The sequence below is a fragment of the Pinus tabuliformis genome, chromosome 2_1 (genome assembly GCF_031772625.1).
Source record: "Pinus tabuliformis cultivar Carrire ecotype Pingquan chromosome 2_1, CPIR1, whole genome shotgun sequence".
NCBI classification, from domain to species: Eukaryota; Viridiplantae; Streptophyta; class Pinopsida; order Pinales; family Pinaceae; genus Pinus; species Pinus tabuliformis.
The window spans coordinates 200,315,846-200,336,630 of record NC_142299.1 but is presented as its reverse complement, the minus strand read 5'-3'; the positions used below and the strand labels follow the sequence as shown (position 1 = coordinate 200,336,630).

The following is a 20,785-nucleotide window of genomic DNA, read 5'->3' as shown; positions in this document are numbered from 1 at the left end:
TAAATTGATATCTGCACAATTTCTTTACCCAACCATTAGAAATAAAAAAATTTCAGTTTAAATAAATGAAATCTAAAATTTATATATATCTTAAATTTTATTTATAAATTCCAAATTTCTACTTTAACATAGATTTCAAATAAATTTCTAAACCATGTAGCCAATATAATCTTATATAAAATCTCAACAATATATAAATTTGATTTTCAAACAAGATTATATATAATTATATTTTTTAATATATATATATTACATTACATTACATTACATGTATTATATTAAAATCCTCCGCATATATTTACGCCGTAAGGCGTTCCCTCCGAGATGAACTTTCCTGTGGTCTTTGCTGTCATCGTTATCGTCCGTCTGATTTGATGTTAGACGATTCGAATAATGGCTACCGTTGGATCAAACTACCCAGCGCTTGCCATACTCAAGGAACCATTGTTTCTCTCTCATCTTCGGCAACTGCAGAAACATGTCAGAGATCGAGGTGAAGGTGGAGCGTTATGGCCGTTGAATTTCGAATTAAGATAAGAGATCGGTTTCTCTGAAGAATGACTATACATTTTGATGAAAGACGAAGAGGAAAAGCTCATCTGGAATGCTTTGGATCCGTTATCAGGTAAATGGCACAGCTTGCCACCTATGCCGGCTTTCATATATGAGGAGGAATTCAATCAAGCTACGAGATGGAGTTTATGGAATGCAATGGGAACATTGGGTTACAGGCTAACAAGTTTTGTGAGGGGCTGTTGTTGGGAATAGTATCCAATTCGGAATGCCCCTATCCCACTCTAAGAGGTGATAGTGCCTTAGCAACAAACAAGGAAAACTATCTGAGTATTCTTCTTTATGAGATGTAAATAGAGAAAGAAGGATGTAACTACCCGGTGTCTTCCACTAGTTTGGTGATCCAATCACTCTCTCTTTTCTTCGCTTCCCGCTGCCTGCTCTTTCACTGGTCCAGCTTCACCTAGTTCCTGCAAGATCACAAGAGAGGAAAACTACACAAAAGATATAGATTCACATTCATAACTAGTTTAGGATCAGATATAAACTAAATATGCAAATATAACAAAACATCATTGAAATACAAGCATATAGGAGAAACTCAAATAGCTTTATTGATACGATAACAAGGTTCAAGAGGAGATACAACCAAGTGAGTCCCGATCCATCATCTACCTCCCAGCAAAGGAATCCCTTCCTCTCCTCCAACAAAGCATAAATCACCCAATGTACTAATCTCAATCTCAAACCAACAACAATTCTCTACAAAGTACAAAATTCCAGCCTCCTTGAACCTCTGGGTGAGAGATCCATATATAGATGTAAGCAGAGAGGATGAGTCAGCTTATGTTTTGACTTGTGGCTTCTCTCTGTCAGTTCTTGTTTCCACTTGGAGGTTGAGAACCTCTTACTCATCACTAGTCGAATTCATTGAGGCAAGTGTCATTGAGGAAGATTCTGGAAGCTTCCAGGGTCTTTCCACCTCGTTGAATGAACTTGCCATTTGTCATTTCCCGCTCAGCGCACCCTGGTAGTGCTTCTACCTGCGTTGCAGTGCACCTAGCCAGTGTAACCTCTGGATTTCAGCGCAGACAGCTAGTGGAGCCTCTGAATTGATCCTGAATTGACTGTTTCTGAGTGGTTTTGGTGGAGAACTTCTGGGAGAAGCTGTCATTGGTTGACCTTGTTCCTTTAGGGGTAGGAACAACTCATTTAGGGACTTTGGATCCCTTGGATTATGGACATTTCATGCTCAATGCTGTAAGGCACAAAAATGTCTATAACAGTTGCCCCCTAAAGTATGAGGCCGTTTATCGGGTGAAATGCTTTATTAGGAGGATCCGAAGTTCTTCCAATGCTGGGAGGAGACCTGTAATAAGATACAATACAATACATTATTTTTCATACTGCTTTCATGATCTAGCCGAGGCGGGCATTCCCATGCTCAGCTTTATAAATTCATTTTTCTGTACATAGAACAGACAATCGTCTGATGGTAGACTGATGATTTTGATGAAATCATCATCCTTTTGGTAGGATGATTATCTGCTGCAATGCTGTACATGTCAATGTCTTTATTTTTCCTGAATATATATCGCAGCCCGGATGGATGAAACTAGATCCGGGGTCTTCAATCTCGTTCGATCTTCACTCTAAGTACAAGTCGATCCATGTGAGAAATGTTCTGAAGTCGAACATGGAAAGACATCGCTTGATTACCAGTCAATGATTTAAACTGTTAACAAGCGCGAGAGGAATCACCGATAATGATAATGACCCTCAAGGTACTGCAGTACAATTCACGTGGTGTGAATAAAGGACTTGGCGTCGAACACCACGCAAAATCTTTCGGTCGAAGGTCATTGATGTATACCTGTCGCCGGAAGTGAGAAACTTGCCATTGAGGCATGCAAGCTTCAAAGTACTGAAGGGGGTGTTCCTAGATCAACTTCTTGGATAATGAGCTGATGTCGACAAGAAGCGATCCGTCAAAGGAGGGCCTTAATGTATCCCACATCAGTGACACGAAACGGAGCAAATGATTTTGATGGAGGTGAAAACGATCTGATGATATATGGTTCAGGGTGGCGGTCATGAAAGGATGAAGGATAATGTATGGTAGTGGATGGGACACAGTTGACTTCTCTGGATGACTTCTCTTGAACATATCGGCGACACTTGTGTGATGGATTGGTAGAATTTACCCCAACGGTGGATGGTATGGCGAGACCATGGTGATGTGACCGGTGAATGAAACAACCCAACCCGACTCAGGCACGGAGTGGAAGTGTCATGTTCAAGAGCGACTTGCTACCAATAAAAGTTCTTTGAGTTTCTTCCCAATTTTTCCCCAGTCATTTCTGACCAGTACCTCTTTATTTTTGTTAAGCTTGAGGAGGATAACATATGCTTGTTCTATAATTTTCCCTTCGAGCAAACCCATCGCTATGTTTTAACGAGCCTAGCGATAGTGAAACTCGTTCTCGTCTAAAGACAAGTTTGTCGCTATTAATGTTTTTTAACGAGTTTAACGACAAAGATAACTCGGTCCCTTTTCAATTTTAGAGAGTCTGAAAAGGTACGTAAAGATAACTCCAAAGTTCCTTTTTCGTCATCTAATCCCTTAAGTCCGAAAAAGTATAAAACAATACAGAAGGGATGAATTTTCGATAGTTTTAACGAGCCGAACAAAACAAGCGCTCGATCTTTTTGTGCAACAATCCCTCAGGTCCAAAAAAGATTAAAATTTAGAGGAGGGATAGCACTTCCGGTCGCTTTAACGAGCTGGAAGGCCAAAACTCGGCAATCTTTTCATATTTTACGAGTCAGATGAAAAGAGCTTAAAGAAGACTCGTCTTTTGAGGAACGAGTGATAAACGGGTTAGCAGCTGATTCCAGGCAAGGTTTGGAATTTTCCAATCACGGCAGTGTCACAAGGATGGCTAGTGAAATCACTCTTCGCAGCTGTTCCTCAAAATGGGTAAACAATCAAATGGAGGTGAATGATCGGCCAATGGAAAAGTGGAGGTGACGGTGCAAACACGACCAAGGCTTTAATGGCTGATAATTTACATTTGCAGTGGTTATTTATCGGATAGTTCATTTTTTAACGAGCTTAAACGCAGATTGAAACACTTGCTCGATCTTATGTTTATTTTTTAATGAGCATGAACTATGTGCTAAAACTGCTCGATTATCCAGTCATATGATAAGAATGTCTCATATAAAAACGACAACTTTTAGATTTTTGCCCCACATCCTTTCTTTATGCAAGTTCGGAAACGACTAATCCTACGAGTTTAAAGGGTTAGACCTACAGGTTTAAAGGGAAGACCTAAAAATTTAAAAAATAAATAGCCGCCCCTTGCTTGCATTCCAAAAGGTTTGCATGCCCCCAGGTATAAAACAGAGTTTCGAGGTCTCCCTCTATTCGAGCTGACAAAACATTTGTTTTATCAGGAAGGGTCACCCTTTATTCGAGCTGACAAAACATTCGTTTTATCAGGAAGGGTACTACCTCTTACAGGTTACCCAAAGATTGTTCTATTCGCGGTGCAAACAAAACACTTCTTCGGCGATGCCTACCGAAGCAGACAAAGGTGAGTGACTTAGCTCTGCCAACCCACATAACTTTGACAAAAGAATCTTATTCTAGAACAACCCCTCTTCCAATCACGGACGGGGTACGGACTAGTCATATTCTCCCGCGGAAACCTACCCTATACCCAAAGTTTTCCTACCGAAGCAGACCAGGACGCATGCCCCCTGGGTTCCAGTCATATCCTTCCGAATCACTCACGCTCATCGGGAGGACGGACCGTGGGTTGAGACATTTCTTGTGTGAAGAGACCATTTAGGGATGGTATGTGACTATTTGCGATGCGTGATCCGGGAAATGAAAGCTGGTCCATGAGCTTGACCACTCTTCCTTCGTGCAGAAAACACATTACTCTAAAGAGTGAGGAGACGATGGCTCCCATGCAATATATATAGTCTCATCCAAGGAGGAGGTTATAATCCAAGGGTCCTTGAACGACCATCACGTTCATTTGAACGGTCTTCCCTTTCAATGTTATCGGCACATTGGGGAGGATCCCTAAAGGTCGACTGGTTCCTTTATCGAAGCCTGTCAGATTTCTCATTTCAGGCAAAAGCGTTGGCGAACCAAGCGCTTTCCAAGCAATAGAGGAAAGGATACTCACAGATGCCCCCTCATCAATGATGGTGCCAGCCATTACCATTCTGTATATTTGAACGATAATTCTGAATGGTATGCTGGCTGGCAACCGGGGTCTGCCTAGTTGGTTCCAGTCGAAGGACACAACTAGGTTGCTTGGTGGTGGGACCGAATAGACGGCCGGATATCGCTCTGACGAACTTCCTTCCTGCGATAAAGGAATGGGTGCATTGCCCCCGTGTTCGTCGGAGTCTGTGTTGATGAAAAGAATCTGGATGGTGTCATCCTTATCCTCTTCAGTGACTGTATCATTCGAAGATAAATCCTCTGAAGGCAAGACCAGGTCAACTGCCGCCTCGACCTTTTGACTTTCGTCTGGTATGGATTCAGTTGGTTTATCCTCAATGATAGACTCTTCAGCTAACCACTTGAGCGGGCCAGCTGGATTTTCAACTAACAAAGGACTTGGCAAGAGTTTTTGATATCTAGGAGGAAGTCGTAACGGTGAAACCGGACGATCTTCCAAGACTCTTTTAGCCTCGTCTAAGAAGGGACAACGGTGGAGGGCATGGTTGCCTTCGCACAGTCTACAGGGAGGTCTAGCCCTCCCTTTTTGTCCAGGGACTTCACTTTCGCTAGTTGACGGTGTACTTTCAACATGGCTATCAGAGGTTGACGACACCGGATTGTGCAAACGGGGAGACCAGTCCCTTAGTATCCGAGGGATGCAGGGACAATCTCTGTGAAAGTGGTCTCCCTTGCAGATGACACATGGCGATTTAGGCCTGGTCAGTGCTGTGTGTGGATTTTCATCAGACGACATTTGTTTTCCCTTATTTGCCTTTGGCTCCTTCTTCTTTTTCTCTTTCTTCTTATTTTCCTTCTTCTCCTTAGGAACTTGGTTTTTAGTCTTACCAGTTCCGTCACGCGAAGAGGAAGGAAGAGAAGAAGAATTATAGGAAGTAGAAGGTTGGTGGGAAATCCTGGACTTGTCTAATTGTTGATTCGACTGTTCAGGAATAGTGGTGTTCTGAACGACATTGGTTGAGAAGAGCCAGACTGGCAGGCCAATTGTCAGTCCTGGAAGCGACAATGTGGCCATATGGGGCGCACCAACATCTCCCCATGAGGAGAAGGGACTAGGATTTCCACCAAGGGGAATTCCTTGGTTGGTGGGCTCCATTTTCTCAACCTAAAGATCAACGCAGGAAAAGGGGTGATTGTTCCGTTTAAAATAAATTTTAACGACGCTTAGACACAACTTGATTTTTCACTTTTAAAGAGTCGAGAAAAAGCTAAAGATGACTCTAGTCTCCTTTGATGTTTTAACGAGCCCGAAGTGACAGATGCTCGGATGGACTTTTTCTGTTATAGAGTCTGAAAAAGGCCAAAAGGAACTGCTCTGGAGTTCTAGGTAGAGGGTGTGCCAAACTTTTCGCAAAACCGTAGAATACTTTTTAGGGGACGGGCGGTCAATCTTCCTGAATGCTGTGTTCAGTGCATTGCGATCAGTAGGGCGGCTGACACGGCTTCCTATGGATAAAGGTTATATTCCTATAGGGGTCTCCCAATATATACGCGACGGTACGTGGGAGCACAATCCGTACTGGCACTTATCGTCTCTCAGGAGGAATCACCCAACCATCAGTGAGGCGACCAGTAACCAGGTTTTACGACGCCGGAACACGTCTCTAGCCTAGACCTCTATGTTGTGCGTTATGTTACAAAGCGTTGTTAAGTTCATTCAATTTATTTTAGGTTGATCTTTCTTAGAAGTTTGCCTTTTTGGATCACCACGAGATGTATGATACAATTCCTAAATGCAGTCTAAAGATGATAAGCAAGCTTTTATATCTTTTCAACAATGAAAATCCTAGCTACAAGGGGAAAAGAAAGACACCATCTTTTCTCAAAGAGCATGGAGCACACAGTAATGCACTTTTCCCTAAATCAACATACAAACTGTCAAAATGCAAATGCACATATGCATGTATTTGTTTTCACTTTCTTAATATTGATGCCTAAAAAGAAAGCTGTTGTACAAATTTGAATTCGATTTCAAGTGAAAAACACAAACAAGTTCCTTTTTCGAAATCAAAAAGACGATTACGACACTTTATGATTTACTTGTTTCGACACTTGAAATGCATAAATTCAAACCAAAAGACAAAAGTAAAAGCTAAATCAACTGTGAACAGCAAACAAACTCACTCCTAAGATCAAAACAACACTTACGACAGGTCTAGATCTAGGGGCGACAGTATGACTAGTTTACTTTTGTAATGGGAAACTGCAAATGATGTAACAAATACACAAAGAACAAATACAGTTTCTTTATACAACCGAGGCGGAATTGAGGCAAAGAAAAGGGGTTTCAGATAGGTACACTGACTGATAACAGGCTGCAAAAAACAGAGATAAAACTGAGCAAAAGGAAGCAGGGAACCACAACTGCACAAGGCAAAGACTGATCAGCGCACCCTCAACACAGAGAAACTGAACTTCAGCACAGGTAGCCTTCACAGGACCTACGTTGAAATGCAGAACCTCTTCACAGAGTCTGCGCTGAAGCAGAAACGAGAGTTGTTTCTGGGTTCTGGGTTACGGTTTGCAGTTTAATCTACGGTTTTTGGCCGGATAAAAGCTATCAATTAGGTACAATTAGAGGGATGATTTATAGGAGGACTAAGATCTATCACAAAGGGCTGTTAGAGCACTTGTGGATCAGCTGTTCAGATCATAAACAGGCCCAGCGAATGGACTAGAGTAGCAGATCTCTACTTTGCATTTGAAAATGGCAAATGCAGTTCGATTCGGCACTCTTGAGTTTATGAGATGAAAAAAAATAGAAACACAAGTAAACTAACAAGATACTGTCCCCAGTGGAGTCGCCAATTTGTTGTTGGGAAAAGTATCCAATTCGGAATGCCCCTATCCCACTCTAAGGTGTGATAGTGCCTTAGCAACAAACAAGGAAAACTATCTAAGTATTCTTCTTTATGAGATGTAAATAGAGAAAGAAGGATGTAACTAACCGGTGTCTTCCGCTAGTTTGTCGATCCAATCACTCTCTCTTTTGTTCGCTTCCCGCTGCCTGCTATTTCACTGGTCCAGCTTCACCCAGTTCCTGCAAGATCACAAGAGATGAAAACTACACAAAAGACATAGATTCACATTCATAACTAGTTTAGGATCAGATATAAACTAAATATGCAAATATAACAAAACATCATTGATATACAAGCATATAGGAGAAACTCAAATAGCTTTATTGATATGATAATAAAGTTCAAGAGGAGATACAACCAAGTGAGTCCTGATCCAGCATCTACCTCCCAGCAAAGGAATCCCTTCCTCTCCTCCAACAAAGCATAAATCACCCAATGTACTAATCTCAATCTCAAACCAACAGCAATTCTCTGCAAAGTACAAAATTCCAGCCTCCTGAACCTCTGGGTGAGAGATCCATATATAGATGTAAGCAGAGAGGATGAGTCAGCTTATGTTTTGACTTGTGGCTTCTCTCTGTCAGTTCTTGCTTCCACTTGGAGGTTGAGAGCCTCTTACTCATCACTAGTCGAATTCATTGAGGCAAGTGTCATTGGAGAAGATTCTGGAAGCTTCCAGGGTCTTTCCACCTCGTTGAATGAGCTTGCCATTTGTCATTTCCCGCTCAGCGCACCCTGGTAGTGCTTCCACCTGCGTTGCAACGCACCTGGCCAGTGTAGCCTCTGCATTTCAACGCAGGCAGCTAGTGGAGCCTCTGAATTGATCCTGAATTGACTGTTTTTGAGTTGTTTTTGGTGGAGAACTTCTGGGAGAAGCTGTCATTGGTTGACCTTGTTCCTTTAGGGGTAGGAACAAATCATTTAGGGACTTTGGATCCCTTGGATTATGGACATTTCATGCTCAATGCTGTAAGGCACAAAAATGTCTATAACAGGGGCTGGTTTGGACGGAAAGATTCTCTAGATAGAAAAACTTTTTGTGGTTGTGCCGTAGGGGCCATTAATGGATGCCTCTATGTTCTGGGAGGGTTTGCTAAAGCATCTACTCTCAAATCTGTCTGGCGTTATGATCCTCGAAAAAATGCATGGACAGAAGTCGCACCTATGACCACTGCAAGGGCTTATTGTAAAACAGCTTTCCTGAACAACAAGCTTTATGTGGTGGGTGGAGTGAATAGGGGCAGAGGTGGATTGACTCCACTTCAGTAGGCAGAGGTTTATGATCCTGTTACAAATACCTGGACCCAAATTCCAAACATGCCATTTGCACGAGCTCAAGTTCTGCCCACAGCTTTTTTGGCAGATATGCTAAAACCAATTGCTACTGGAATGACAGCATTTAGAGGAAAACTATGTGTACCATAGATCTTATATTCGTGGCCTTTCTTTGTAGATGTTGGTGGTGAAGCCTATGATCCTGCTACTGATTCTTGGCTGGAGATGCCAAACGGTATGGGAGATGGTTGGCCTGCAAGGCAGGCAGGGACAAAATTAAGCGTTGTGGTGGATGGTAACTTGTATGCGTTGGATCCTTCTAGTTCATTATACAGCGGTAAGATTAAAATGTATGATCCCCAGGAAGATACATGGAAAGTCATTTTGAGGAAAGTACCTGTCGTAGATTACACAGATTCAGAGTCACCTTACCTACTAGCTGGATTCTTGGGAAAGCTTCATGTTATTACAAAAAACATTAGCGACATTGTCGCTGTTTTGCAGGCTGACACAAGCGAAGGTGCAGTTACATCATCTTCATCGTCATCGACCTTCGATCCTTCTACTAGTATTTGTGATTCTGAGGTTGATAGGAAGAGCATTGCTAGTCGACATTTTGGCTTTATTGAGCTAGTTAGCTGTCAGGTCCTTCAGATCTGAGACCAAGGTTAACATTTATTTTTCTTCCATGCTATGGTTACTTTGTAAATATCATGAAAGGAGAGCTGCTCAGGGTATCATGATTCACTGTATGGGGCTATTTTTTAACTCGAAACCCCGTTTTTCACAACCACTCATTTCTTTGTCTCTCTAATAGTTTACATCTCTTACTGAAACAATTGATTAATATTGTACAACTCTTCTGCCAACACCTTATATGGATATCTTAATATATTATTTTCAGAGATGATGGTCAACGGTAGTTTTTGCTGGCAATAATGTTATGCATAATATGAAAATTCTATGCAGCCATAGCACCTAAGCATGGGTAAGGGCTGGAAGGGAAGTTTCCTTGTGCCATAAATAACAACAGAATGTATATATAACACATTTTCCGTTTCGATCTGGTAGTTGATGCTGGAATTTGATGGGACCGATAAAAATGTCCCTTATAACAGTTCTATTGACATTGTGAATCAACGATCTTTGTATTACATGCTCTGTAGATATGTCTTATCTGTCTGATAGTAAAGTAATCATGCGGTATTGCATTGTATTTGTTTTACCTTTTCCTTGGCTAGTTTTGTATGGTTTGTTTATAAGAATAAATTTATCTTAGCCCAAAATACCAACTTTCACCGCATAAAACGTCCATAGTAAAAGTAAGTTTTATGCATAAAAGGTTATGTGTTTGGTTTTCCTGCTTTCAGCGTTAAATGTTGGACATTTATTTTTTCGTTTTCATTCAATTTTGCTAACAATGCTGTAAGTAGACCTTGCTTGTCTTTATGAAATGAAAAGGGTAAAGAAAAGGGACTTCATATATGGTTTTAGGAGTGGTGCTGTTGTTATACACTAAGTAATAGTGTATATAAATGTTATCAACTCCATGTTGAGCACCAAAGGAATTAACAGCCCCCTCATTGCATTCACTGTGTTAAGTTCCTTTCACTAAAGAATCCCTTTCAAACCCACCAAGGCTAAAGAATGCACTTGTTTCAAGTAACCATACATTCATCAAATTGTTCATTATGCAAATGGATCAATGTATTTTTTGAAAGGCATAATTTCATACTAATTTGTTGTGTAAGGTGTTTTCCAAATTCATTCTCAAGGGTATCATATGTAAAGATGCAATCGTTTATCCAAAACATAAAGTGATTTTAAAACTAATATGAAGTCTGATGAGACTAATAGAGATTAATGATCAAAATTGAATCCTTCCTAGCTCTCTCAAAGGGTTTAAACTTGTTCTAAAAAGGTAATTCAAAAACACCTTGAAAAAAAAGTCAAATTTTTACATCGCTTATCATTTGTAAAGGAAAACAAATATTATATATTTCAAAAGAAGAATTACAATTTTAATGACCCATCCAAGCTCTCAAAGCTTCATTGCTTCGTGACAATTGTACCTTAAATATTATGTCAGGACAGATGTAAATCATAAGATTCAAGGTTTAGCACCCAATACTTCACTTTGGAATTTAAACAAGTGATGAACTATATAATTGTAATGGAGTGATGGGTGATAATATGATAGGTTTGTGGAAGAAACAAGCTACTAGAAGGTTACAAACAAGGGGAAAGAGAAACAAATTTAGAACAACAACTTTACGGGGTCGACACTAGGTTACTCTTGTTGACATAAGGTGGAAAAAAGGGCTATAACAAGCTTAATAAGAGGTTTTATGCTTAGCATGGGGATTTTCCTTACAACTCAACATGTCACTCCCATCAAACAATCAACACATGAATAACTTTTGTTTTTTATGCATGAATAATTGATTTTCCCATATCACATCTTCTACTGGTAGGTTCTTCCATTTGATGAGGTACTCAATAATTGCTTAATTTTATAACTACTTAATCCTTGTTTCAAGGATATTTTTTGGTTCAAGTATGATCTTTTTCCTTCTTCATCTCTGCTAAAATAGTTGGGATTGTGATCTTGTTACCAATTACCCTTGTTAAGCAAGAAGTTGTTAGATTATGGTAGCAATGGACATGTGTTCTAGTCTCTATGATGTCTAAGAGGCTAAGGAACACAAGATCTCCAAAACCCAGAAAAGGCTAAGGAACATAAGATCTCCAAAACCCATAAAAAGTTTCATGAGAAAAGACTTGGAGACGTCTCAATTAAATTAATTAGCCATAATTGGGGAAGTTCAATTTTTCGATGAATTCAAATTGATTTTAGCATTAATTGAGATGTAATCATGGTAGTTGAGACTCCAACAAGAGATTATGAGAGTGGGTCTAGGGGATTGGGGAGTGCATAGAGTATTTGGTGAGTAGTTTGGCTACCCAATTGTAGTTATTCACCAAGGGCACAATTGAAGCTAGGGAAGCATCAGAGGCAGAGGGATAAACAAAGATTTGAGAGCAAGAGTTTGGAGGAATTTTCCTCAGTGTTTTCTAGTGTCTGGGAGACAGGAAGAGGAGGCCAAATTCATCTATAAAGGAGGCCGCTACAACTAGTGCGAGTAGCCAAATTTCCCAATGCGAGTTGCTTGAGAATCAATGTTTCAGTTGCTAGTTTCCATATCAGTATCCCATAGGCAAAGCGAATGGGTTTTAGAAGAAGAAGGAGGCAAAAAAACTTGCTGGAAGGTGATTATGGGGTTGTACGAATTTTCCTCAGCCAGATCTACGCATTCCAGGAGGAAGTGTGAGTTCCAAAAAGGGAGTGCGAGTGGCTAGTAGGAGGGTAAGTTGATTGCAGAGGGAGACAATTTATCTCCAGTTTATTTTTCCAGTATTAAATGGATCTTTGTCAGTGAGAGGTAAGCATATCATTGTACTCTTGAATTGTTGAAGAATTTATAATAATATAACCATCATCTACTGCACTAGTTTTCCCTTCACAGTTTTTCCAGGGACATTTGTCCCAAAACAACGATGTCAATTTTTATTGTGTGTGTGCATATTTCTAAGTTCCAATTTTTATATTTAGCAACATTTTTGCTTTGGAGATTGCAATCAGTGAATTTATAATTATTTTCCATTAATAATTAACAAAAGACAAATAAACTACAATTTGTTAGGAGATAAATATCCAGTAATTGCAATTATGGAAACATATAAACATGGAAGATAATATATACATGTGAATATGGAGTAAACTCCAATATGTAAGCCATACTTCTCATCCTCTGCAACACCTTATAGGGGACATGACACCTAAATGTTAATTTATTGTCCTTCTTTTGTTGCTTGAGGGACATTTGTTTATATGGTTGTAGCATAAAAAATACCCAATCCCCTACTTCAAATTCTCTTTCATTGCAATATTGATATATTTGTTGTTTCATCCTATTTTGTGCTATAACTAAGTTGTCCTTCAATATTTTGAGAACTTATTGTTGGTGCCCTATTTGGTCATGCACTTATAGAACCTTTAGAGTCCCTTTCTAGGGTGATGTGATGGATGAAGGATGATATCCATAAAGTGACATAAATGAAGACATTTTTATGAAGTTTGTAAGGATGTGTTGTACCACCATTCTGCTAAAGGAAACCACTTGACCCATTGTGTTTATTTATCAGATGCAAAGAAATGAAGATAACATTCTAAACATTTATTCACAACCTTAGTTTTCCCATTGGATTAAGGATGATACGATGAGTTGAGCCAATTGAACACCCAAACAAGAAAATATTTTGGACCAAAATTTTTCAATGAAAAATGAATCCCCATCACTTACAATATAGTCCTGTTGTGGCCAGCAACAACCCCCCTTTCGTTCAATCTAGTATCAGCCACGATACTAGAATGAATGGGGACCCTTAGTTAATTTTTGAAAAAACAAAGATTTCTTTTGAAATTACAAGCATAAGCTTAGGAAAGGTTTCTTGGACGGCTTAAGCCTAAACCTGTGTTCATAAAAGTAAATCTTTAAGGTTGCATCACAAAAAAGATAAGAAACGCCTTCGTTCCCCTCTAAAGGGCAATATGCGCATCGCCTCAGTGTTAATAACAATATCGCATCGCAACATGCTAGTACCCATAAAGAAAAGCTGACAAACCCGCCGATTTGCGATATTGCGATCGCGCGATCGCATATCAAAGAAATGAGGCAGGCGAAGATTGGCAAGCGTTGAGTTATTGCGATCTGCGATATTGCGATCGCTACTATTTGCGATTGCGCGACATACAAGGGTACGTTGGCAAATCATAAAAGCACCTTAGTACAAATCCCTCGGGTGCGCCACCCAAAGAAAAGCCACTTACTATAACCTGACTTGGAATTATGCGCTTTTAATGATAGTAATAAATCAGTTGTCAGTTATTAAGTGGAATAAAGACGCGTGCCTTAATGCGGATTTGCTTCACGTAAGGTGGCGTATTTGATTTATCTCTTGCATTTAAAACTCTCCCATCACCTTTCTGATCAATCTTTCCATTTCACTCATAACCTGCAGGAGCAAAGTGCGAAGGCGAAATCAAACAGAAACGCTAAGCGAGATGGGGAAGAAGAACAAAGCTCAGAGCTCAGAGACAAGAGAAAAGACCAAGGAGATGGCACCCCTCTACACAGATACTGCATGCAATAAATATGCAGGCATCTCAACATGGGAAGGCATGTATAGGCTGTTAGAAGAAGAGAACCCTAGAATAATCAAGGTAACTGCTGCCGTCGCAGGTGCATCACGTCCTTCAGAGGCATCCCTGGAAGACCTAGCGTGCTCTTTCCTCCACAGAATAGCGGCAAGGCCGAAGATCCTACCGTATACAGACATGATCAAGTGGATTTTAGATGATGTGGAGTTGCATCATAGGCAGTTCAAAGTCCAGGGACATGGGCTCGTGGGATCGTTTGCGGCTCAAGACCTGAAGCTCATGTATCATCTTCCTGAACCACAAGCGACCTATAATGCAGAGTTTGTTAGGAAGTTCGTAGTGGAGAATCCGGACCTATCAGACACTACTAAGGAATGGTCAAGAAGAGATGAGCCGTTGAAAAAAGATAAGAACGGTATGTATAGCACTGGTTCCCTTACCTCTCCATATTGTTTTGCTGCAGCCATGCTCTGTAGGCTATTTGGTAAGCCCGATATCAATAAATTCTCATCTGAATGGCTACCATTAATTGATGCCGCGACTAGTTCTGAGATAGTGGATTGGGCCAAAATCCTTTCTGACACTCTATACACGGCCGTTCTCCACTACCGTTCTAAGAGATCCTTCTCCCAAAGGGTCTATCCTCCTTTTTATTTGTCCGCCTATATAATGGACTCTGTCTGTCTTGTATCGAAATTCCCTACTATGGGCTGGCAATGGACTACCCAGGACCCATTGCCCATTCATGTCTATCATAAAGTCTTGTGGGATTCCCAGTTTGCCCCTCATTTTTACCAGATTTGCCATGGGCTCATATTGCCCATTCATAGAATGATATATGATAAGGACCCCCCAAGGTGCTCTCCCGAGGCCCAAGTTGACATCCTCCCCATCGCGAGATGGTTTGGGGAAGAATGGTTTAACTATATTCGAGTTTTTGGAAGCACTGCACCTCCACATGTCCTACCCCTGTATGTTCCTGATAAATTGTTGGCCCGGGAAATTGCTTATCAAACGTGTTTTGAAGGCGGCTTAACCAAGGAACTAAAGGACAAAAAGAAAGCCATTTGGCCTCCATTTCCCGTCACTTGTGGAGTCTTCTCTTTGTTCGATGTGGGACACGCTTTTGATGAGGTGGAGAATGTGACGTGTCTCCAACTATTTAAGTTCTCATCAAGACCATTCGACCCAAATAAAGTGGCTCAGGAATTTACAACCAACGTCAAGATAAGGGTATTCTCTGGGAAGAAAGATCTGTTTGATGATCTCTTTCTGAACAAGAACTCGCTCAAGGAAGTTTTGCAAGAAGCTCAGTCAAGATTGTCTCCAGACGACCTCCGGAAATTCACGTTGTATAGAGAAAGAAGGCTGGCTAACATTCCACTAGAAAGACTGCGAGTAGCTACCAGAGAACCGACTCCGAGCATCAGCCTCAGTGAAAACTCCAGCGCTTCCAGATCTAAGTCCAGCGCCGCAAAAGAAATATCTGAACATCCTGAAGAGTCTGTGCACAACAAAGAGGAGAACGAAGAAACAATCAAAGACACATCTCAGTCAAGTACGATGGCTCAGCAGCAAGTTATCGCCTCGCCACCGAGAGAGGTTCCCCCTCCTGTCGTCGAAACACCTCTTGTCACAGTAGAGTTGGATAAAGAATGGGATATCTTCAATGAATTGATTAATCTTGAAGGTCAAACCCCAAAGACACCTGTGAGCAATACACAGGTGGTGCAAGAGGCCGTCTCGACCATAGTCAGTAGTGCCGCAGAAACGGAGCATCTCCCTATTGCTCCATCCTCAGAACTTCTACTCAGCGTAGAAGAAATTCCTCCACTGGACGTATTCTACAGTCCACAGCACAGGGCAGTTGTAAGGAGACAAAGAAAGAAGAGGAAGCTTGAAGATGCACTGTCCCAAGATGCTGAACACCTAGATGTCTTGTGGAAAGACTCGAATAACAATCCAACCGAGAATCTCACGAAATTGTCTCAGATTGCAGGAGCATATGCTTCTGCAACTATCGACAAGGCCTCTGAAGTTCAGCAACTTCTAAAAGAACGTGAAAATCAAATACAACTGCTACAACAACAGTTGTGACAAGCCAATGAGAACACTGAAGCTTCCAAGCAGCTCGAAAAGCTACAGGAAGACTTTCGCCAGATGCAGGTGAACCATCAAAGAAGTATTGAAGAAAAGGAAAAGTAGCTGCAGACGGTGCAAGAAATGCATAAAGTTGAACCTAAGCTGACAGAGTTTATTTCAGAGTCCATCGGCTTGAACGACCAACTGTCACAGCAACAGGAAGATATGGTGCACAGAATATCACAGTGGAGGCATTTTTGTGAAATAAGCGACAAGATCACCAACCAGGTGGTGGAATTGCGGAACGACTATGACCAGACCAACAAAAGAGTAACAGAATATCTGGCTTGGCAAAATGACGAGGAAGGGAAAAGAGCAGGGGCACCCAAGATTAATGAAAATCATAAGGAACTGCTCTTTAATAAGTGGGACGAACAAATCACACAGGCGGAGCAAGCAGCAGAGTCAGCGGCGACACAGGCGAGCATACTTATCGACTGTGTAAATGAAAATTTACACAGGGCCAATTTAATTTCAGATTCCACTCCGAGGTACCTACCAATCGCGTCGCAACTGGAGGCAGAATGGAAGCAGAAAGCACAAGCAAACGGGAAGACAATCCAGGCATTGGCTAGACTAAACTGGGAAAGTTACTGGACTTACTTAGTTAAGCCTCACAACCAATGCATGACAGTAAGATGCATCATGAACGCAGCCGAGAAAGTAGCGCTAGCTCTTATGGATGCTGTTTTCGTAGCCCAGCTAAGCACATAAATCAGCCAGCCTACTCTTCTCAAGCCTATGCTTGACAGCTGCAACTTCAGAGACCAAATTAAGAAGTAATTTCATTTAGAATGTTGTTTTTTCCTTTTTACTGAATTAGAAAAAGGGCGGTCATTTGAGAACCGTATCCTCAATTTTGTAATAATACTATTATTAGGATTAGGTCGTAGTATTTCAACCCTTCTCATTGCATTGGAGAAGGGTCCAGAAATTTGTCAAAAACTTGTCCTCGGAACATGCACTTCTGCACCCTCAGAGGAGGTTTTGATGAATGGAAGGATCGAGATTTATTTATGTTTGTATCTTAATGTCTGCTACTGATGTTTCACTTCTGTACTCTTGGTAGATATTAGAGCAAGTAGAGATAGATCGTTATTGCTTGAAGTCTGTGAGTAGAAATTAGTCATAAATGGTACTTTTATCTCTTGACGAATTTCTGCTTATACTCTTAGAGTGATATACAGCTGATATTGTTTGTATGTTAATGTATGAGCATATGGGATATCATTTGGCACTTTTGTACGGTGGACTCATGTATTTATGCTTGACATATGAATGATTTGATTATGCGATATGCTGTTCACAATTGTTTTGTTTAACTTCTTATGCAGAACAGTTCATCTTAAATGGTTTATATTCTTATGATAGCTGAATAATCTTTATTACCAGTTATTGTATGAAATCTTTCTAGATTGCATAATGGAAAAGATACATCCCGGGTTAGTGTAGATTCTATATGTTGTTTCCACTAGATTTCAGTAGCTTAGAGTCAGTTTGCAAGTTAGATTTACAGTAGTTTTAGAATGCTTCCAGAATCAACATAATCAAACTCTACACACACACACACATCCCATGCATCGGGAAGCTGGTCCCGTTATCCCCAGTCGGACCCGCTACTCCAAACGGGCAAGGAGCCGCCAACCAGGTTCCCGACCGGGTGGGTATCCCCCTTGTTGTCGACCCGATCTCGGGGCCCTCAACATTTCTGGCGCTAGAAGGAGGGCCTGAGCATATTGTCTGTTGGAATGTTTTTAAACTAGAAATCCTGGAAAAGGATGTCTGCTCACAGAATTCCCATCTGGAGTTGCATCCACGTTCCTGCCTCTTCCAACACTCCACCAGATGTGGTAAGGCTATTATCTCAGGTAAAATTCAATGGTGAGAATAATTCTTCTGCATTTCATCACGCCCTGCAGTTCATTCAAAGAGTTTCGAGTGCTGATATTCAAAAAATTGACGAAGGCATTTTGTGCAGGATTTTTACTCTTACATTCACAGCGGAAGCTAGAAGATGGTGCAGAAACCTCCCAGTTGCATCAGTCCACAGCTGGGACCAATTCGTTAGAGCTTTCATCTTGGAATTTGATTGCTATGAATACGACCAGGTATACGATGAAATCGACTATTTGCGGAAACAAGACGAACCCGTAAGGGATTTCAATATGCGATTTCACCTTAAATGTCTACAATATGATCTCGAGAATGAGCTCACAGATGGAGAATCTTCATATTATGATGAGTATTTCCTACCTCCTGTACCTGATCGGACAGAATTCAGCCTAGGAGTTTTGCATGCTCTAACACCAGAAAACAAAGGCGAAAGTACTGAAAGGGAAAATACCCTGGCACCAGAAGATGACTTTGACATAAAGTCAGACAATATCATTTCAAATCAACAAATGCTGATGCCAAGGTTAGATCCACCTACTATTTCTCTTTCAAAAAGTATCGGCACAAAAAGGTATGATCTAAAGCCTGATACTTATAGTAAATCTGATGAATGAGATTTGTTTGATGTTTTTTGCATTGTTCCAGATTCACATTTTTCTCTTTACCCCGATGTTTTTAGTAATGACAATTCTTCCCCTCATGATATCAAACATATTTCAACAGAGAGTTATTCAAATGAAACATCACTGGGTTTCCAAAATAAAGAGACCACTTTAACACAGCCTACGATTCATATCAAACGAGAGCTGCCTCATCTCCCTTATCTGAAAACACATAATGAAAAAGAGGAACCTAGGGAAAACTGTAAAGTCTTTCGTGATAGTTGCTTTGACAATTAGGATAATGTTGAGTTGTCACAAGTAACTCAACTAGGGTCAGATAATAAGAAACGTCTTAGATCAGAAACTACTCCATCTAAACCTCATCTCAAAGCGAAATCTCATTTGAATAATTTTACTATCCAAGACGATGCTCCTATCTATGATTCATATCAAGAAGAAAGCTCCATCCCTGTTCGCAATCATGATTTAGTTCCCGATTCACAAAACCCGGCCAGTTCTTGTGAAAAGGAAAAAAGTTACAAGTAACTCCCAGACATGCGACACCACTATGTGTATACATACCCAATCATTTCTTTCTCACTCGCGTTCATCTTGTACAAAATCGAATTTCTGTTTAAATTTTCAAATTTTTGATAGATTAGATTTCAGCGATTTATATATAAACACTTTCATTTCAAACGAAATCGCTGAAAACTTAACGTCAACAAACTACGGGTTACAAGCCATCGAGATTAAGAAACCCATTTCACAATTTGGCTTGTTATCCCTCCTATTGAAAGATCACCGATCTACAAAAGAAATCCATCTCAATTTCTATGATCCAATAGGTACCCAGTTGGAAGGAACCTATCAAGAGAAAATAAAACCAGGCAGAATTCCGATTGAGTTTACAGGTTCTTGTTCCCTAGCCAACAATTTTGATCCAAGGGAAATTCGATTCTTTTTACCAATGCTTGGAAAATTCATGCGGCTAGGGATAATAATGAATCGTTGGTTCCATTGGAAATATCATTTTACTTAGTTATTTCCTGTATATAATTAGAATAGGAGTAGGAGTAATTTAGCTAGGTTATTAGTTTTGCTTTCAATAATTGATAGGCAAAGTTAGTTATATTCTCTACATGACCCTAGAGAATGTTTGCCTCTCTCAAATAAAGTTTGTTCTGGCTAAACAATATTTGACATTTACTAAAGATGCCTTGTCTCTGTTGAAGATTTTGAACTTCGGCTCCTATGAACAGCAAGTCTTTTGAGAATTTGATCTTTATTATCAATAGAACTTTAACCCAGAAATGATGATAGTTTCAGCTCCAAAAAATTAAAAAAGCTATCTCAGTAAAGAATTCGTTTTAGGTCAGCACAATGAAAGGTATCAATATTAAAATAAAGATTCTCTGTGAAAACAACCACTACCAAAAGCAGCCCTATCATTGTCGTCCAGAACTTTCTTAAGGAAAGAGAATTTGATTTCCTCCCTGCTGAAGGAAAACGCGACATTCAGAAGAACGACCTAAAAAGATGCTATATCTCAAGGAATAAGAGGTCTCATCACGAGCCGACTTATCATGATCACAGATATTATAACTTGCTGACTTTGCCAAAACTGTCTACCAAAACAGGGCAATGACTCAAGATTGTTGCAATCAAAAGACAAGGGGTCTCATCACGAGCCAGCTTGTTCAGCAAAAGTGTAAATCAAGTGAATGACTGTGTCATAATTTGGCCACCAAACCAAGACATTGTTCTTTAGAGAATAAAAAAGGAAAAAGCATCAAGAAAGGGATTTTTTCTGAAAAAGTTGTAAATAACCTTAAGCAGGATAAAGGATCATTCCTGGATAATAGGTAACCCTGTCGAGGCTATGGACGCCTGCTAGCAGCAGTGGCTCTACCTGCGACAAAGGAGCATTCTTAAAAAGGGTTGATACATAGAGAACACTTTATTTTTATGTTTTTACAAGACTAAGTAATGACTGATCTGAATTCGAAAACGA

General features: G+C 40.4%; 1 pseudogene; it reads left to right on the top strand.

Annotated features, from left to right (window-relative positions):
- The first annotated feature begins 299 nt into the window (after positions 1-299).
- Positions 300-9,573, top strand: LOC149199422 (F-box/kelch-repeat protein At1g22040-like; annotated as a pseudogene).
- The last annotated feature ends 11,212 nt before the right edge of the window (positions 9,574-20,785 follow it).